Source organism: Papaver somniferum, chromosome 2, assembly GCF_003573695.1.
Source record: "Papaver somniferum cultivar HN1 chromosome 2, ASM357369v1, whole genome shotgun sequence".
Classification (NCBI taxonomy): Eukaryota; Viridiplantae; Streptophyta; class Magnoliopsida; order Ranunculales; family Papaveraceae; genus Papaver; species Papaver somniferum.
In genome coordinates, this window is record NC_039359.1 from 105,073,312 (window position 1) to 105,093,736 (window position 20,425).

A 20,425-nucleotide genomic window follows, 5' to 3' on the forward strand; every position below is an offset into this window, starting at 1 on the left:
GACATTAGGATCATGGTAAAGCCCCTCTAATGGATTCAACAGCCCTTATAATAGGTTTCATAATAAAAGGTCCAAGATTTATTTGTTTTTTAATAAGGATGGTTATATTAAAAGAAAAAATGTGTACCCGCCTAGGAACAATTCAACACTGAATTTCATGGGTATCATTGTATCTCACTGAAATAAAATCTGACTTACAGAAACACCAGAAAAAACATCTCTATCCAAGAAGCATAAAGAAATCGTTTGCTTAATAAGTATAATAACTTCTTCAGCCACCATAGCCATACCACCAAAAGTTCTTCTATTTCGTTCATTCCACAAACATAATGATAGGCGCACTTATGTGCCTAAATTGTCCTCAATGTTTCGTATTGTTGGTACCCGTTTTCGTCCTTATTATGGTGTTTTGTGTATTTTTAGGTATTTTTAGAAAATAAATATTGTTGGAAAAATCGGCTCGAAAAATCACTCGGAACACCCCGGAGGACACTTGCTATAAGGAGCCCAGATTTGGTTAAGGGGCGCCTCAATTACTAAGGGGCACCCCAGGTCACCCCCAAAACAGGCAGCTGCTATTCGCACCCCACATCTGGTTAGGGGGACATCACCTTCTTCGTTTGAACTTAAAAATTGGCGGGAAAAAAGAGCAGCTCTCTGGTGAATTTTTCGATCGAAATTTGAAGGATTTCTGGGTAGACTAAAGGGATGAAACTTAATGGTTAGTTGTGATATGTCCTAACAAAGCTGGTATGGTGTTTGTTTCGATCAAAATTGGCTGGAAAATCCGTGACAAGAAAACAGGGCAGCCCGTGCATGAGAAGAATAATTCACGAGTTTTTGAAGATTTATGCGTGTTCTGCTCGTGTATGATGACTCTAGCAACACTCTGGACCGTGTAGAAGGAAAATAAGGAAGGTTGGACAACTGCAGATGCTCGGATGAAGAAAAAATATCCGAAAAATATTTTCTTTAACTGCCGAGTTTAATGAAGAATTTTGAGAATTTTGGCATAATTAAATGGGCTAAGGAGTTTAAATATGTTGAGGGGATCATAGAGAATGGGGGGGAGAGATTGGGAGAAGTTTAGAGGACCACAGAGTAAAAAAATCGAATTTGCAGAGAGACCACCTGCTGCTGCTGCCATTGAAGAACACTGAAGAACACGAAGAACGGACCTGCACCAGCAGTCGTTTTTGAACAGTGACAGCGACCCATACTGTGGGTCGCAGATCAGAGACAGACTTAAAAAACGCAACAGTACAGTAACGGCTCTTTGTAACGGCTTTTGCAACAGTTTTAAGCATTGCAACCCGATTTTTATTATAATTCTCCCTTATTCATCATTTGTAACCCTTTGAGCATAAATGAAATCAACTTTTGAGCGTGTTTCCAACATGATGAGCGGCTAATTCTCTTGTAACCAAGGCAATGGATGAAGCTATTCACACATGAACAATGGGTAACTATTTCATTTTCTCTAGTATTTAATTATAATTCACTCAATCACTGCTTTTGCAGAGTTCTTAAAAGTTTACATAATTTTCTTCATTAGTTGTGATTCAATTAGATAGGTTATGCTTTGGTTAGATAATCTATGCTTAAGGGATACAATTAATTTTTGAGAATATGTTTGATTATTTGTGGATTAAGAAATAAAGGATTAAAAGGATAATTAGAGTTATGAAATATTTGACATCATTCATGTGTAATAGTGGATTATAGTGTCTTGGTTACCTCTCACCCACTTTGTTAATATTTTTGCATATAATTTTATTAAATCTTTAAATTTAATCTTCACAAGTCCGAGAGTTTGAACCTCATTACTACAACAACAATGAAAAATTATAACCACATAACTGCATAAATAACTTTCCACCAAATCTTCTTACACCTGCCAGTGAGGTTATTAAGCTTTCAAGTCTCAAAAAACTTCTTCATTGTATTAGGAGCTACCCAACAAACTCTAAACGCACTAAGAAAGTGAGACCAATCTTCAAAGGAAAATTGACAACATACAAAAATGTGATCCGCAGTTTCTACCCCTTTTTTACAAAATAAACACTTATCGTCTTGCACATCCACACCCCTGCGTTTCAACATACTCAAGGTAGGCAAAGAATTATGAAATTTCGCTCAAAGCATAAACTGATCTTTGATGAAATAGTTATCTACCAAACTTACTTATCAAAATCCTATTTCGCCTCTTCAGTTAATTGCATCTCATAAAATTTCTTAACTGAAAAACCATCAAGGATGTTTATATTATCATCTGCAACATTCAAGCTATGTATAGGCCCTACTCGTTCCACGATAAACCCTATTGAAGTTGATTGAAGTTGTTCTTCCGAGGTCAATCCCCTCCTAATATGATACTGCAATCTCCCATTCACTACCATTTCCAGCGACTGACGCTTGTTTGCTCCTGCACACCTTGAAAACAGCCGGAAATCTATCTTTTAAAGGGTCACGGCTTGGGGTGAAATCAGGGCAGTCCACTACCAAGGTGAAAGTAAAAGAAGCAAATAAATATCCACGTCAGAGTAAATTCTCAGAGATTGGATTTAGGTCTCACCTATATAAACTCTTAAACCCACTGTCTCTCTCGGTGTTTCTTGGAAGAGATAGATAGATCTTGCTGTTTTGGATATCTTCTGTAAGTTGCTTTTTCATTTCCAGTTTTTTTGTTCGATTTCATTCATGTTTTTGATATCCTTAACGATATTGCATTTAGTTTCAAAGGGTGGGATAAGAATTTTTGGGACTTGGATTTGATCAACTGTAGCCATGTCAACACAGTAAAATTCATCATCACCATTTTTGATTTTGTGATTGAAACCCTTTAGAACAAGGGCTATGGGGGTTGAGAATAGAGATGGAAAACGGGCGGGGCGGGGCTGGCTTGTTACGGGTTACACGGGTTCGGGTTAACACGGGTCAAAACCCGCGGGTTGATATTCTTCACGGGTGGTCATTTCATCAACCCGCACCCGTAACGGGTTAAACCTGCGGGTTCACGGGTTAGCTGGTTTCTGCTTAGTTTCCTCTGATTTCTGGATCATTTCCGATTCCGACCACATTCAGGCCATCAAAAACTCCTGCTCCTGCAACCTAACATTCATCTAATTCATTTGACATTTCCATTCAATTCAATTTCAATCAACAGATTACAGAATACAGATTCAACAGTCAGTGACTCGGTGTCGCACCGAAATTAAAAAACTTAATGAAAGAATCAAGAAAATTGCAAAACTTCATAATAATTTGACACTAGTTTTGCATCATGAGAGGAACACAGAGTCACAGAACACAGATACACAGTATGCTAAATACAGTATGCTAATCATTGTAGTTTAGTACTCATCAGTCAGTTCATGATATCTTCAAAAAAGAAAAAAAAAACCTTCGAAACCGTAGTAATACCATTGTTTGTAACTTTGTACTTTGTATCACCAAGTGCAACAATAAAGATATTAATAACCACTTCCTGCACAAAATGTATATTGTGGTTAATCAAAAAAAAAGTGATAACTGTCCAAAAAAACATCTCCAACATCTTTTTTATACAAAATTTGGAGACACTGCGATAACTGTCTGTCCAAAAAAATTCTCATTTTCCATGTCTATCTTTGAGTAGCTCCAACTATTCAATATGAATCTGTAATTTCAAGCAAAAATAAATCAAACAAAAGAAAATATTCAAGTAAAAAACATGGAATTTGCATAATTACCCCGCTTTATATTGAAGAAGTACGCATACTAATTAGACGCATAAGAACTTACTTCCCCATTCTCATATGTCCTATCCTCCACTGCACCAAGTTCAAATCCTAATACATCTTCTCCAATAATCCCATTGTCTTCATCCATATCTTCTTTTCCTACATGGACAAAAACAATCAAAATTATATATGAAATTTACACATTCAACTAAATGAAGTATTACTGAATTACGCGGTGCCACTTAGGCACACTTACCAACTCTATGTTTCCAATCACGAGTTGTTATCAACGCCTCAGCATTTTCAGGTAATAAAGAACTGCGAAACCGATCAATTACTCTTCCACCAATGCTGAATGCAGATTCCGAAGCGACGGTTGAAATAGGAATTGACAAAATATCCCCTGCCATTCTTGAAAGTACTGGAAATCGTTGTTCCTGGGCTTTCCAATACATTAGGATATCGAGCGGTTGATTAACAAATCCATATTTCTCGCTAAGATATTGATCCAACTCTGACAAGTCAGATTGCAGATCACCACCACTTTCCTGTGCTGCAACATATTCCTGCATGAAACAAGTAATAAGTGAGTGCAAGGAGTAAGGACCAGTTATCTTCTATAATGAGGAGGACATATAATATAACTTCATAAAGTTTGCACCAGTTTGAATACCAAAATTACCTGGATCCACTCACTTCCTTGATGGGAAGAATTTGCACCAGTTTGAATACCAAAATTCTGAGTTCCACTACCAGAAGCTCTTGACAAGGTGTAATACTCATTATAAAGTTTTTTCATATCTTCACGCATATCAGAAACTTTACTTTCTAATTGTCTTACATCAGGATACAACTTGGAATAAGCAAAGTTTAGATACTTCAGTTTCAATCTAGGATCTAACACAAGTGCCATAGCTAATATAGGACTTAAGTTCTCCCAATAACTGTTAAACTTTTCTTGCATCTCTTTCACCATGTCCCTAATGAATTCAATTTCATTTGTGCTTTCTTTTTTTAATAACACCTGAACTTGACAAACTCCTTCAAAATATAGATTGGAGGTAGGATACTTACTACCAGAAAACAAAGTTGTGAGATCATAAAACGTCTTGAGGAACTTTGTGACCACTTCAATTTGATCCCATTCTTCGTCAGTTGGGCAGTTTGTATAGTCTGAATCCACCTCCTTCAAGTGAGCGAAAACACTTCTATACACAAGACAACTGTCTAACATAAGATAAGTTGAATTCCATCTGTATAAAAAAAAGTAACAAACATTCAATGAGTATATTATAAACAATAATACCATTCTTTAACTGTATAACAAAATAAAAGTGGAAACCCACCTTGTCTTAACATCTTGACGAACACCCCTTCTTACTGCAGACATTCCTAAAGTATCAACAATGTCCAAGAATTTTTGTTTTCTTACTTGGGACTTTTTAAGCGACTTCACTGACTTTCTTAACTTAAGCACAACTGGATCAATCTTCACAAGTCCATCTTTTACAATAAGAGCTAAGATGTGAGCACAACAACGCACATGAAAGTATTTTCCCTTGTTAAACATGATCTTCTTTGCAACAAGTCTACTCTGCATAATTCTAGCACAAGCTCCGTTATTTGCAGCATTATCCAAGGTGATGTTGGATACTTTTTCTTCAATTCCCCAATCTTCTATCATTGCAAATAGCTTGGCAGAAAGGTTTTCACCTGTATGAGGTAGTGGAACACAAAAGTTAAACTCCCAGTCCCAATTAAGTACTTCAGTTCACAATTTCACATGTATGAGGTGGTGGAAGATCTCAAGAGTCAAGACTCAAGACTGAGGTAAAATATCACATGCACATAAAATAAAAGATCTGAACACTCAAGTAAGTGCTTCACCTGTATGAGGTGGTGGAAGTTCACAAAAATTCAGTAGATACTTCTTTAGTTCCCAATTTTGATTAACAAAGTGGACAGTTAAGCTTATATACCCTGTAGTCGTAACAGAGGTCCACATGTCTGATGTTAGACACATCATACCTGTAAGGATTACACATACATATCATCAAATCTTATTATAATTAATTACGATGCGATAAATTAGATTCAGATGAGTCAAAATATTCCTAGCTATATGATCCAATACAAAATGTCTACTTTTTCCTTGTGCACGAGTGATAAACACCTGATGAGTAGTTTCATCTATTCTACACAGATATTAATGAATGTAAAGAACCACACAAGTGTGGAGAAGATGTTATATGCAGCAACACGCTGGAAGCTATAACTGTAGTTGTCCACCAGATGAAAAATAAGAGATTAACGAGCTCATAAACTATTGTACACCGGACGAACAAATACTTCCAGCTGATCAAGAAAACAAACGAAGACTCGTATCGTTGTGATTGAATCATCAGGTAATATATAGAGTATATGATAATGATTTTTCATTTAGATACAGTTTCTAACGCGATGTACATTTACAAATGAAACTGAAGCAAATGAAACTGAAGCAAAAGCATTTCGAGAGAAATGGGATCAAAACTGAAGCAAAAGCATTTTGAATCGTACCTGGAGCAAGTTTCAATATGTTTCGAATAACTTCTTTTTGTGCATTATGTTTTTTGACGATATCGGCTTTCCCAGTATTCCTTGATATTGGTTTAGCATCCTCATTTAGATAAGCACATATGTCCCTAAATTCTTTCCACTCCACCAAAGCCAATGGGACATTTCTTGCAATGAGTAATTCTGAAATAAGATCCCGAAAATTCATCTGATCAATTTTGCGTAAGTGGGAAGACAACTGGACATTCTTTGAAGATAAAATCATTTGCCCTATGTCCTGAGAATGACGCTCACGGCACTTATGCCTTTTCATAGATGAGGTTCCAACTTTCTGGCTATCATATTTATATCCCACTTTACAAGCCTTGCACACTCCCTTCTTTGATCCATCTTTATATTTAATGAGATCAAAATATTCCCAAACATCAGATCTAAGTTTATGTTCCTTTTCACCTGAAACTGGTGCAGGTGCACAATCAACAGTTGTAGAGCCATCCAAAGGATCTACCATCTCAACATCATCATCCTCACCGTCACTACTCATAACATCGTTATAATGAGTTTGTTCTTGTACACTTGACATCCTGGAATCTGGATGGAGCCACAAAGAATAGGTCAAAGACACAAAAATCAGTACATTACTTACTAGTTACTATCATGGTTAAATAACAAAACACTCACAGAATTCAAACCAATAAAGGAAAATAACTTGGACAAGAAAAGAAAACAAAATCCATCAGATTGTTACTACTGTCTACTATCATGGTTCATGGACTAACATCAGCAATTGACCTGCAAAATGACTTGCTGAAAACCATAAATCGTAAGTGCCATTTAAAAATCAGAGTCAGAAAGTGCTGGTAATATAGATAAGTTCATAAAGTCTAACGAAACTCCTTGGATACTACAACATATAGATAAGTGTTTTTCAGGTGTGCTCAAATAATATGGATCACTATATCTATAAGGCTTCAATTGCACAGCACAAACAATATGGATCACTATAGTACCTCTAACTCCTGCACTAACTATGACCTCACCACAACAACATCATCACCAAATGTAGTTTAACTTATCCATTCCTGCACCACTAGATCACTCAAAATACACACAGAACAAGTAAATTCTTCATCAACATCTTCTCAGTCACTATACAACAACCCAACAGCCACACTAAAGCTATCACCATTACCATTTACTTGTCCAGTTCACTACAACAAACAAAGTTTTGTGTAATTGATGTCAATACCACTTCTAAAACTCAGTTTCTGTTTCATTCTTAATAAGTACCAACCTATGTAAATCAAAATAAACCTAAACCCCAATCAATACAGCTCCATTTTATATCGACATAATTCTTAACCTCATAAGCATTCACATAATCTTAATAATGAACTGAAGGCTATACTAATTTACTTACATAAATATTTACCTTGCAAAATGACTCAATCATCAACTTTGGTCATTGATTGAGCAGTGAAAGTTTGAAACATAACCAATCTAAAGAAATTATCAGACATTACATGAATTACATAAACATAACCAATCTAGGATTAGAACTTAGAAGATTACCTGTCCTCAACTCTGAATCTTCCACAACAAGATGAAGAATTAGCAGAGATTATTAACAAAACCCCAATTCGAAAATCTGAAAAAACTCAAACTAATCGAATCACTATTTGCAGAAGTTAAGATGGAGAAGAAGACTCGTTGTTTTGAAGATTAAAATCAATTAGAAATCACATTTAGTTGTTATGGTTGGGAACTTGGGATCCATGTTTCCCCCGCCTATTTTCTTCTACAACCAATATACAAACAACATAATTTTGGATACCATGAATCAAAATATATGAATAACAATCACATCCTAAGAAATTAAACAAAATAGAGGAGTTGACAGTAATTTCAGGTTGAAGCTAAAGGTCAAAACCAAAATCATCAGATCTATGAAGACAAACATGTAGTATCCATGTAATTTAAACATGTTTCTGTTGAATGATCTTCAATTCATACATATAAACATTGAAAGCAAAATCGTTCGAAAAATTAAAATGATGAAATTAAAAAAAATCAGAGATTCAGAATCTCTAAAATTGTTCTTCTAATGATCAGTTGATTCAGTTTACATAATAAAGATGAAGACCAAAAGATAAAGAGATGAAGAAGATACCTGTAGAGTGTAGATTCAGAGAAGAAGAAAGAAATCAAGCAGACTAGCAGAGATTCAGAGAAGATAACGCTGCTACTGCTAGGGATCTTCTCTTCTCTTTTTCTCTTATGTTTTATTTATGCTCAGGCTCAGACTCAGACACGTATAGAAACTGATAGGGACACGCGGCATAAATGGACTACGGGTATACGGGTTATATCCGCGGATTTACGGGACGGGCCGGGTTTATCCGTTCTCACACAAGCCGGCGTTTCTCCAACCCTAACCCGGCTTGTTAATACAACCAGCCAAGCCGGGTACGGGTTTTCACGGGCCGGGTCGGATTTATCCGCGGGTTTTGGCTGGTTTGCCAGCTCTAGTTGAGAACCTCTTTCAAAATGGAAGAGTTAATCAAATTTGACCAAATTAGGTCCTACTATGGGTAGAGGAAAATCCTCTTTCAACCCAAACTCAATGAGCGTCTCTTTCAATTGGACGAGTGCATGAAAGTCCTCCCTATACGGCCAATAATTTGTTGTTTGGAATAATTAGTAGAAATACGGCAGACAGTTTCCCGTGAGAAAGAAAAATGAAAAAAGAAGGCAAACTGTTTGTCGTTTATAGTGATTACTATCCAAACAGCTTTTGATTTGCCGTGAAAAAATTGATCATCATCTAAACACGAAATTGAAGTTCCAGTTGAATGAAAACTACTGCAAGTCTTGTTAGTAGTTCAAATCAGTCATACGAAATTCAGGAAGAGAAGAGTTAGGGTTTTGATTTCCTTTCTTCTTCTTTCTTTCTTCAAGGATCTCCAACAGTAGATTATGAGAGTTAGGGTTTCAGAAATAGTGTTTGAAAGAAGAGGAAGCAAAGAGTTTCATCTTAAAAGTTTGAAAAGAGAAGAGGAAATGGAAATTTCAGGAAGAATGAAGTTAAAAACTCAGACTGTCAGATCTCTAATTCTCTTATTGTACGGCACACAGTCTAGCGTTTTTTTTTCTAAAAATAAAAAACGGCTAATAGTTTGCAGTACATATTTGGTTCTTTTGAAAATACGGACAATGGTTTGCCTTGTAATCTCTTGTCACTCTATCCCACGGGCGTTTTTTCACTCGATCGGATAAAGACTCACCCATTTTAAAAGTGATAGACTCTTTTAAAGTCTATCCCGTAGCCCTTGCTACTAGTAATTATATGATTTGCTCAAGGTAGTCTTGCTCGATGCATACCTTGCCAGCTAGCTGGTACTCACTCAGTAATTTATTAAAAAGAAAAAATCACCTAGCCGGTGTTGTCTCAGTAATTTACTTAATGTAGTCTTTTGGGTCAGACTGTTTTGATGGTGTTGTAGGTCTGACTCATCTGACTAAGTCCGTCTTCAGTATCTCACAGCTCTTGGATTAGAGTTTGATTGATTTACATTTTAGCATGTCTTTTGGATACTATTTTTAATTATGGGTTGTTATGCATTGCAGTCGTGTAACCAGAGCAAACAAGGATTTGAAAATTCATGATTCCCATATCCATGTCCCTGCTGCAACTGCCAATTTTTCTATGTGCCCGCCCAAATCTAAACAATAAATTGAAGAAAAAGAAGATGATGACTTCTCTGATAGCTCTTTATCTGATTATCACCCAGAGGAGTATCCTATTGTTGCCACTGAATCTGAAGATAGTGACTCTGAATCTGAAGACATTGAAGAAGGCGTTGACAGAACAACAACCCAGACAGTCTTTTATCCAAACAAGAGGATGAAGGGTGACACAAATATCCGTTCAGTGGGTAGTACAAATGAATCATATTTTCCTTTTCAATTTCATGGAACCGTTTGTTATTATTTTCTCATTCTAACTGTGCCTGTATCACCAAATATGAGTATGTACCATGGTCGAGCAAGTCATCCGGTTGTGAGTAGAGCCGCACAAGACCCGGTCTGGAACCAGTGTACCGGTCTGGAATCGGAAAAACCGAACCGGAACCGAAGTAGACGGTACATGTACCGATTCCAAAAATTGAGAACAGGAGTAGGCCGGTACAGGTATTGGTTCGTAGGGCTGTCAATGGATAAAAATCCGTCGGATATTGGCAATACCGATAAGGTTAAGGTTAAGGGTTATCGGATATCCGGTATCCGATAATATCCGTCGGAATTCAAAAATTCAATATCGATAAGGTTAAGGATAAGCTATCGGATATCGGATATTATTCCGTTAATTTGCGTTATCTACTCATGATACAAAAAACTTTCAATAATTTCCGATAATTTCCGTTAATATTCAATAATTTCCGATAATTTCTGTTAATATTCGATAATTTCTGATATTTACTTAGGAAAGACGTAATCAAATGGCTAAAGAGTAAACCTAAAGGGTATTAGGTATCGAAAATTTCCGAAAATTTTATGATATAGTTATACACTAACGGTATCGGATATTAACCTAACGGAAACTCCCTTAACCGGTACCGTTATGTTAATAAACGAATATCCGTTACGTTAAGGTTATCGGATATCGGATAGCCGTTATGTCGGATATTAACCTAACGGAATCGGAATGTTCGAAAACGGATACCGGATATCGAATATCCATCGACAGCCCTAGTTCTGGGGAGTACCGGCGTGTCCTGGACCATATGTCCCGGTTAATTATAGCCGTGGATATCTTTGTCAATTTTTCATCCTGACCGTCCCTCCAGGGTATAGGAATTCCTATCTATCTCTAATTCTCTATCGAGAACTTTCATTTCTGTTTTCTTTTCTTTTTTTTTCTCTGAAGAGCTCAAGAGCAGCAGTCGCTCTATCACCACCATCATCATACAGCCGTTCGATTTGTTAAGGAATAAGGATTCACTTCTTCTTCTTCACCATCTCTGAACTTTGATTGAGTCCGGTAATTCTTCTTCATCTTCTTCTTCTTCTTCTTAGATTTGTAAGTTGTAACTCTCGTGGATTAAATTAGGGTTTGAATCGTCTGATACTGGGATTTGAAATTGATTTATAATTTTTACCTTTTAGGGTTTGATTGTTCTGTTACTATTAAGATTGAATTAGGGTTTGATTTGAGATTGAATTAGGGTTTTTAGTTGGGTACAGAATGAGGAATCTATCTAATGGGTTCTGTTTAATCTAGTCTGTATCTTCCTTGTGTAGAATCTCTTACTTTCCTGTTGCTCTGTATAAAATCTCTTATTTTAATTGATCTTATAAGAGATTTAATAAGAGATCTGATATGGTTTCATGTTATTGGTGTTGGGCTTGTGATCTTTGTGTTGTTGAGTTATTGTAAAAGCATTTTTGGTAATAATAGATAGAATACTGTGTTGTAAGTGCTGGAAATTGATGGGATTCTTTCTAAGGTTTTTGAGTCAGGATAGTCATTTTGTTGCGAATGCAAACTGGGTAGATTGAGTACTGTAATGTAAGTGTTGAGAATTTGTCTATATGTAGGGTTGTGCAGGAATATAGTCTTAATTCTATTTATGATGATTTACGTAGTTAGTTATCTTTTGAAATTGACTGTTCAATGAGGTTAATTTCGATAACACTGTCTGGAATCTTGTTCATCATTATGTACGTACTTAAACTAGTATACTACTGCTTGAAGTCTTGAAGAGATGAAAATCTGTAAACTGCAGATTATATTCATCATAGACGGAGACTAATGTGCAGTGCAGATGTTGTTGTGAAATGTCTTCTGCCTTTAGATTAGATTATGGAATCATGGTATTGTCAATGGCTATGTATATGTATCCCTCTAGCTCCTCTGTACTGGTTTATGTAAAACCATTTCCTTTCTCTTCTTTTTTTAAATTATCTCTTGTTGCTTGTGTAAATTTCATTTCCTTTGGGTCATAGTTTCTTTCTTCTGTTTTCTGAATGCCGTGTAGTATTTTGCTATGACCAATTGTCTTTCTTTCTATAATATAATACCTCCATTGATTTTACTTTTTTGTTGCGTGTTACAGCCTTATGGGATTCTCTCCTAAAAAAAGCTTGAAGTAAACTCCATGTCGGTGCAGCCAGTGCCATGGTTTGAGAAGTCCCCCACCCTTTGCAAGGATTGCATTTCATTTCTTGTCGCAGACTTATGAAAATGTGGTTTTTAGTACTATTTTGTAATGTTGAACTTAGAACTTAAGTGTGTGATGTTGTTTTAAACCTTTGTATTTTGAACTCAAGTTGTAACGTTGAACTTTGAATAGTCAGTTTTTATATGTTGGGTTTGTTGTTAGCGACTTAGTCTTAGCCTGTTACTGTCATACTGTATTACTGTGTGTTTCAAAATTGAGGTAATAAACCGGTACCGGAGTGGAACCGGACCGTTCTTACAGATACAGGTACCTGCAAAACCGGTCTTACTCTACCGGCTCATGTGCAGCTGTAGTTGTGAGGTTGTGAGAATGACACCCTACAAAAGGGGAGTTGGATCGATTCTTGGTCTTCGGAACCTGGGAAGGATCGAAAAGGGTATCACTATCTAAACATATACGGTTTTTTTACAACAAGAAGGAAACAGGAGTGGTGATCCATGTTGAAAGCCAGTAGTTGCCTCTGCTTTTGTGCAACAAAAAATGCAAAATCTTATTTCTATCATGTGTTGGATGGGTCCAGGAAGGCCTTGCACTTGCTTTGCAACATAAAAAATATGATCTTAAACTGCTTTGCAACTCCAGAACACTTGCTGGCTGCCTTGCCATATTTTTCAGCAAGCTGATGATGGTTTGAGTAAGACTGTACCCATCATCGACAGGCTCCTTATCAGTGTGGTGCTTGCAACACGTGTTTGAGTTGGGCCATCCCTCTCGATGACGAGATTAAAGACTTTGTTTCCCCTTCTCAAAGAGATAATAGACAGGCGCTTTAAGATAATGTCCAAATCTCGTTATTTTTTTTGTTAATTATGAGAGCACAGGTGTTAATCAAGCTGCATATCATCTGGCAAAACAGCTTTCAAAGACGAGACTGCGGGGAAACCGAGATCATAAGGCCAATCAACTTGGGGAGGAGCTAAAAACAATTCTTTTTGAGGATGCTCGTGAAGTAGACTGATCTGCTGCCTCAGGTGGGTTCATCTTTACACATTTCAAATGGGGTTCATCTTTACACATTAGGTGATTCATAATCTAAATTCATTTGAAAATTCTGAGATGTATGATTTGTCTTGTCAATTTCAATTTGATGTTTTAGGCGATTCATAATCTAAATTCTGAGTCCACTAGAATCCAAAGTTAGACATTGGCTTGAGGCTCTCTACTTTGCTGTAATGGACTGTTGTAAAATGGATGTCGTTTTACAATAAAATAACCCAGAAAGTTAGAAACAATGTTGAGTCCAACTTTCTGCACCCCCTCAAAACCGGGGTGCACATTACGGCTCTTCTTACATTCGGCGAGAACCAAAGTTTTTTTATTTCTAACAAAAAAACATTTCCCTCGATATACAAGTGTTTTCTCTCTTTAATGTCTCATATCTTTCTTTCGTTAATATCCTAATATACATATAACTGTTACCCGAAATCAGCATCAGTTTTTCACGAGAGTTTGATTTGATCAATCAAACAAAATCATCTGAAACAAAGAGAAAGATGATCGACTCATCAATCACAACTCTAAAGAGAAGATCTGTATATATAAATCAGACTTCATGTTATCGATTCTATCTTCTTCTTCCACTTAAAAAATTAACAGGGTGAGTTTTAGATTAATACCCAACACTCATCTCACTGTAAGAAAGTGATTTGTTTGAGAAAAATTTCACTTTTTTTTCTTTTTTCTAACATAGGTTGTGATTAAAATCAGTACCCATTACATATCTCATAGAAAGAAATAGTTGTTTCAGACAAAAATTCAAAAACACAGTAGAAAACCCACTTCCAACATAATCCTTAAGACCCACTTTTATTATTTCGTTTTGATGATGAATTCCATATTTAATGATGCGAATTCTTTGTCAATGGTGAAATTTCCAATTAAACTATTAGCTGATGATGTTGATGATTCGAAAATATATTATGGATGATGATGATGATGATTTGAAGAAGAAGAAGAACCATGGATGAAGAATCATTGTTTCTGTGCATATTAATTTTCATTTTAATTTTTTTGAAAAAAAGAAAAACAAGGTTAGAAGAATAATACCAAACCAAATAGCACTCAAATAAGAAGAGCGGTAATGTTGCATTAGAAAATGTAGTGCTATTATTTAACTCCCATCTCGTTGGTTACGAAAGAAGAAGCTGATAGACAACACACGCTCTACGAGTTTTTTCAGTCTTCATGTCCACCAGTTAACAGGACATAAAGAATAGTTAAAACTCAAGACATGATACATGAGTATATAGATATAATTGTCATCACTCGAATAAACAGGGATCACAAGCAACCAAAAGGGTTCAGGAACAAATTTAGATACTTGACAGCATCAAAACTCCTCTATGAGCAATTGCATCATTCTCATTCCTTGTAGTAAGTGCGCCAAGATTCTAGAAGCATACAAATAAACATACAACATATGCTGACAACAATAATACATCTAAGTGAAACAATAAAGTGAAATTAAAAATTTTAGTCAGATTTTTTACTTAGTCAGGTTTTTTTACTTAGAAAATGTAGTGCTGATATTAAAGCTCAGATCTCATCAAATACAAGAGAAGAAGCTACATCAGACAACACACACTATATGAGCTGTTACAGTCTTCATGTCCACAAGTTACCCGAACACACCAGTTAACAGGACATAAGTTGAGCCAACGCTCAAAACAGATACCACACAAACTGAACAATTACAAGTAAAAAAAAAAAAAATCCGAATCAGTATGAAAAATGACATAATGCCTTAGATCCATATGAATATAGTTTCCCCAAGGGGTTCTCCCTGTAAACAGGGTCTCAGTTCCACTACATCTCAACTGATTGGATGACATCATCACAGGCTTCACAATTAACACACTGATTCAACTCATTAATCTTTATATTAATTTAATACACACATCTAGAATCTATAAAAAGATAAATAAAACTAGGCTCAGATATTTCAGCTTCTCTATCAAGTATTTTCTGAAGCAGAACTGGCATAAAGCTGTGTAATAATCATCACTGCCGAATTTCACAATTAATTCAATCACATAACCGAATAAAATATCTAACCCCAAATCGTTTAGTCTATCAAGAAATAATGGCTCATATCAAGAAATTCAACCATTTTACCTTTTTAGCTTCATAGATTACTCTCAGAAGCGCGGGTATTTTGTAATCATAGCCAATTTTATGATCGAAGACTAAGACATAAACATTTACTCAAAATCTAAAACAAATTCATATTCAATAGATGTAGCCAGAGTTTTTAGAGGTAAAACCATCGAAATAAGTAAACCCCCACGTGTAACCAGACCGATTTTCATATTTGCCTCTATGACTGAGCAAATCTAAGTAGATTATTTGATTAGTAAGCTCAAAGGTGTGGAGAGGCAACAATAGTCAAAGAATTGCAATAAAAATATATGAGATTTAGCCACTATTTTGACACAAATAAGCTGTTTAAATCAAAGCAAACCTGCAACACTAAATGGCGCAGCTTTAGCACGAGCATTGGGGCTTTCTTCGTCATTGAAATATTTTCAGAGAAGCCCGGGGTGCGACGTGCAGATCTTAAATTCAAACATATCTAACTAAAAACAAAGAAATATTTAACAAAAATCAAAGAGATGTGATGAAGAAGATGCTGAATCAGAAACCCTAACCATGGATAAGTAAGAAAGCAATGCAGATCCAGAACATAATGGTTTGAGAGAGGAGAGGCGCCTCTTTTTATATAGGTTTAGGTTAACACTTTCCCAAACCCTAATGGGCTAATGTTTCGTTTGATGAGATCGCACGAATGAGATTCTGATATACACGGCCCAACATAATGTGTGTATTAAGCGGGGGAGCATGGTCTAATTGGTGCGGTTTTACCCCCTTCCGCATGACCGCATCCATTTCAACACATAACCGATTTTAGTTTTGGCATCCAAATCAGCATATATAGTGAATTTTAGTATTCGCATCCGCATCCAAATCAACAAATAATAAATATATGAGAATGGAAGATGTCCTCCATGGTTCTAACTTACTCCATCGCTAAGTAAATATAATTTTCCTTTTCATTTAATAATATAAATAATTTATATAATTTTAATATTAAAATCAGTCAAAAACTCATAAGGGAAAAAGATGAGTAAAAAGGAGAAAAATGGAAAATGGAAACGATAATATATCTAGGTTTTATGAGAACTTTTTTATGTGTATAAAATGAGAAGAAAATAGAGTAAAAACCAAAATAAGTAGTCGGTCAAAAACTGAAAAACAAATGTTTGTTTAACGAAAACATTGGGTGGGGTCAAGTCCACCAACTACACCCATTAGAAAGCCAATTTCTATGGAGTGGGAAAGTTCACATTCTACCAATTTCGACCCATAATAGGGTGGCAAAGTGGCAAACCATATGGGCAAGCCTATTTGCCCATCTAGGTCAAGTCTCTACTGAGCGGTACATACTAGACCGCTCGACTAATTTTTTATCGCCGTCGACTTAGACTATGCATCTCGGCCATACATCGACCATTTAATGGATACATCATCTAACTGTCAAAAATTAATCTTCAACATATATTCTATATCAAATTTTAAACTCATTGCAATTACACTTTTGTTAGAGCATTGCTCGGTTGAACCCGCCAAGCATTGGTATGTCAAGGTTGGTTGTCATATTTTAGTTTCAAAACTCAAAGTCGCTTGACTAGATTATTAGAGTCAACTTCATTAGGTTATACTAAGAAGTCTATAAATGTTAAGATATACAAGTATTATTCTCAAGGCCTGAAGAATCTGAAGACGTATCGGTATCAACAAACACATCATCTCGATTTGAGGCTAGTAATACAAGACTTGATTTGTTTTCATTTTTATATATGCTTCTTTCAAGTCATTTGTATTGAAAACATAACATGCGAAGTTATATATATGAAACTCTAGTATCAGAGACTTGATCATCTTATTATGATCAAAGTGTCAAGGAAAAATAAACAAGTTGTTTCACAGCTTATGTATATTGAATTATGAAGTATAACGCTTATCTTTTGAGCTTAGTAATTGCGACATAAGACACTGTCTTTGTAACTTGTTACTAGATTGTGTAATGAATTTAGGATTGATCTCATGCCTAGAAAACTATGTTTGATTACATGAGTTTATGAAGTATACACATGAAACTTTTTTTGTAGTTAAAAGAAATCAATTGGATTGGTGGTCTGGTTCCTATTATGGATTTATAACAGAATCGATTATACGTTGAGTTGTATTCTAAGAGGATTTCGGTATTACGGTTGGATATTGGTTGAAATTAGACAAAACCGAAAATGGGAATATATTGCAAAACTTTAGATATTTTCGGCTATACAAATTCCTTAGTAATCTGGTATATAAATAGTGAAGTTTGTTCTTCTTACAAACTTATCCTGAGGCAGGCACTTTATTTTGTAGTCACTGTTATAGCGGACTAATAGTATTACTTGTAATACTATATTGGAGATAAGAGTAACGTAATGAGAGGGTACCAAGTACACCAACAACTTTTTCGTTAGGCCACCTATATGGACAAAACCTAACACAATTGCAAGTAAACCTACATAATGATCCTTGACAATGTGTATGTAGAGTTTATATCTCTATCTCTATCTCTTCTCAATCGAAATGTATAGACTATGAAGTCCGTTAACCTGATTGTTAAGAAGAGTACTTGGACGATCTCAAAAATATATATCCAAGATCGATCTAGTCGTATCAAAATAACGCAATCGGAACTGCCAAGTATTAAACTTATTATTTATCTTTCACAAATACGAATTATACAAGAAAAAAGTCACGTAGTCGATCACAGGTATATGGACATATATACTAAAATTGAATATGTAATACTTGTGTAAATCCTATTATAAAGATAAACAATATAATACATAAAGGGAAAAACACAAGACACGAGAAGTTTTGCTAACGAGGAAACTGCAATTGCAGAAAAAACCAGGGACCTCATCCATATTTGAACACCAAACTGTATTAAGCCGCTACAGACACTAGCCTACTACCAGACTTCAGACTGAAATGCATTTGAGATCTAATATACCCTTCAAGCGATCCAGTTACACTCACACTCCTTACGTCTCTTGAACCTCATAAGGCTCTACACAATTTATTCCCTTAATTGGCGTTCTTTACAGCCTAAGAGTTGTTACAACCTAAGTGAAGATGTTTTATATCAATCTGCCTCTATTCGCAGGGACGGAGCCACTAGTGAGGTAGGTGTATCCCTGACACCACCCAAACTTTTTTATTTTTTATTTATTAATACGCAATTTGTAACAGATATATGAGTTGTTCAATTGTTTTCTCACATAAATCTTGTTACAAATGTTGTGAAAATATATATGTTACAAATATTATATAACAAACATAAGTGTTAGAAAAATTTTACTATCAAAATTGTTAATCAATTTGGGATTATATTTTGCTACCAACTAATACTAATATTGCTCCACCTAATCCAAACTTCTGGCTCTGTCACTGTTTAACAGATAAGCCTATTTGATTTCCTTTTAGATCACAGATCAAGGATTAGAAATATGTTTGCAATAGACAAATCTAGCATACCTCACAAATCTAGAACACTTACACTCACTTAGATGAGAATCCTGGATTCTTTGCCACCTCTTAAGAATAATATTTAATTTATCAATTAAGAATACTTTTTAGATATTTATCTTGAAGAATCACAAAGTCTGAGACAAAGGGAACGTTATGACTACTATCTATCTTGCGTGAAAGAGATTACGAGAACCTCGATAACGAAACAACAAGATCAGGATACACGAACTATTAAGATAAAAATAGTCGGTCCTGGATTCACGAATCCCCGAGCAAAGATTTTTAGTCGTTAACCTAAAAAGGTCTACCGAGGATGACTCTAGCTATCAACTAGGACACAAAGTGTCAAGGATTGAATTTTCCATTTGAAATAGCATTTTTATTTATAGTTTTTCAAAACTAAGGGTTGATAATTAGAATTCAAGCTCATATAACTTGAGATTCAAGAAAATAATTTCTCTGTTAATATGAAACTCTAATATGGGTTTCATGTAAGCATGTAAGAATTAGTCTAGAAATCACACAAAAGAATATACATAGTGGTCCGGTCCAGGAACCGTGTATAATGACCGTTCTTTGGAAAAATGCTTTATGAACTATAAGCAATTTGATGTTCATTTAAACACTTAAGAATTTAACCATGATACACATACACAAGTTTTTTGGTGATCAATGATGTCTTAGAGATGTTTACAAGAGTCGTAGCAATGCTAAACATAATTCAAAAATAAGTCTTTGAGTATCTGTTAAATTTTACTGGGACCGTTGGTAAAATGGTTTGTGAATCGTAAGGCAAATAGTTCACGAGACAGGTGTTAGGTTTGTGAACCGGGTTCGCCAACCCTACTCGGCTCGTGAACTCATATGGACACGGTTCGTGAACCGTGTTTGCCAACTACTAGCCTTTGTATACCAACTTGAAAATTTCGGATCACCACGGTCCATGAACCGTTCCCAACTGAACTTGAAGTTTGCAAATTGGTTCGCCAACCAGAAACTCAGATATCCATGATTTGCGAACTGGTTCGCCAACCTACCATAAGACGAAATATCAGAAGTTCTCAGTTTATCTCTTTTGATGTTTGAAACACTCCTAAATGATAAAATCATTTGCTTGAGCAATTTTCAATTGATCGACAAATTAATTCTTGAACAATAAGTTGTTTTGAACTAATATTGTTAAAGACCTTTGAACATCTAATGCTTGAATCATATTTAGATATGTTTAACAAGACAAACTTGACTTGAAACTTATTCTTTACAATAAATCTGCTACAAGTCATACGACATAGTATCATAAGATATAATGGTGAGATAATG

General features: G+C 35.5%; 1 long non-coding RNA gene and 5 other non-coding genes across 6 annotated transcripts; 1 reads left to right on the forward strand and 5 right to left on the reverse strand.

The window, feature by feature from the left end:
• The first annotated feature begins 11,174 nt into the window (after window positions 1–11,174).
• Window positions 11,175–12,674, forward strand: LOC113348666. The gene is made up of 2 exons (XR_003359756.1): window positions 11,175–11,319; window positions 12,395–12,674. It is a non-coding gene; the product is annotated as an uncharacterized LOC113348666 (long non-coding RNA).
• Window positions 12,675–14,613: 1,939 nt separating this feature from the next.
• Window positions 14,614–14,720, reverse strand: LOC113354856. The gene has a single exon (XR_003362062.1). It is a non-coding gene; the product is annotated as a small nucleolar RNA snoR97 (small nucleolar RNA).
• A 312-nt stretch (window positions 14,721–15,032) lies between these two features.
• On the reverse strand, window positions 15,033–15,142 carry LOC113354860. Its single transcript, XR_003362064.1, has one exon. It is a non-coding gene; the product is annotated as a small nucleolar RNA snoR97 (small nucleolar RNA).
• A 303-nt stretch (window positions 15,143–15,445) lies between these two features.
• On the reverse strand, window positions 15,446–15,532 carry LOC113354778. Its single transcript, XR_003361996.1, has one exon. It is a non-coding gene; the product is annotated as a small nucleolar RNA Z223 (small nucleolar RNA).
• A 71-nt stretch (window positions 15,533–15,603) lies between these two features.
• Window positions 15,604–15,689, reverse strand: LOC113354887. Its single transcript, XR_003362089.1, has one exon. It is a non-coding gene; the product is annotated as a small nucleolar RNA U36a (small nucleolar RNA).
• Window positions 15,690–15,930: 241 nt separating this feature from the next.
• LOC113354896 lies at window positions 15,931–16,072 on the reverse strand. The gene has a single exon (XR_003362095.1). It is a non-coding gene; the product is annotated as a small nucleolar RNA snoR134 (small nucleolar RNA).
• Window positions 16,073–20,425: the final 4,353 nt, after the last annotated feature.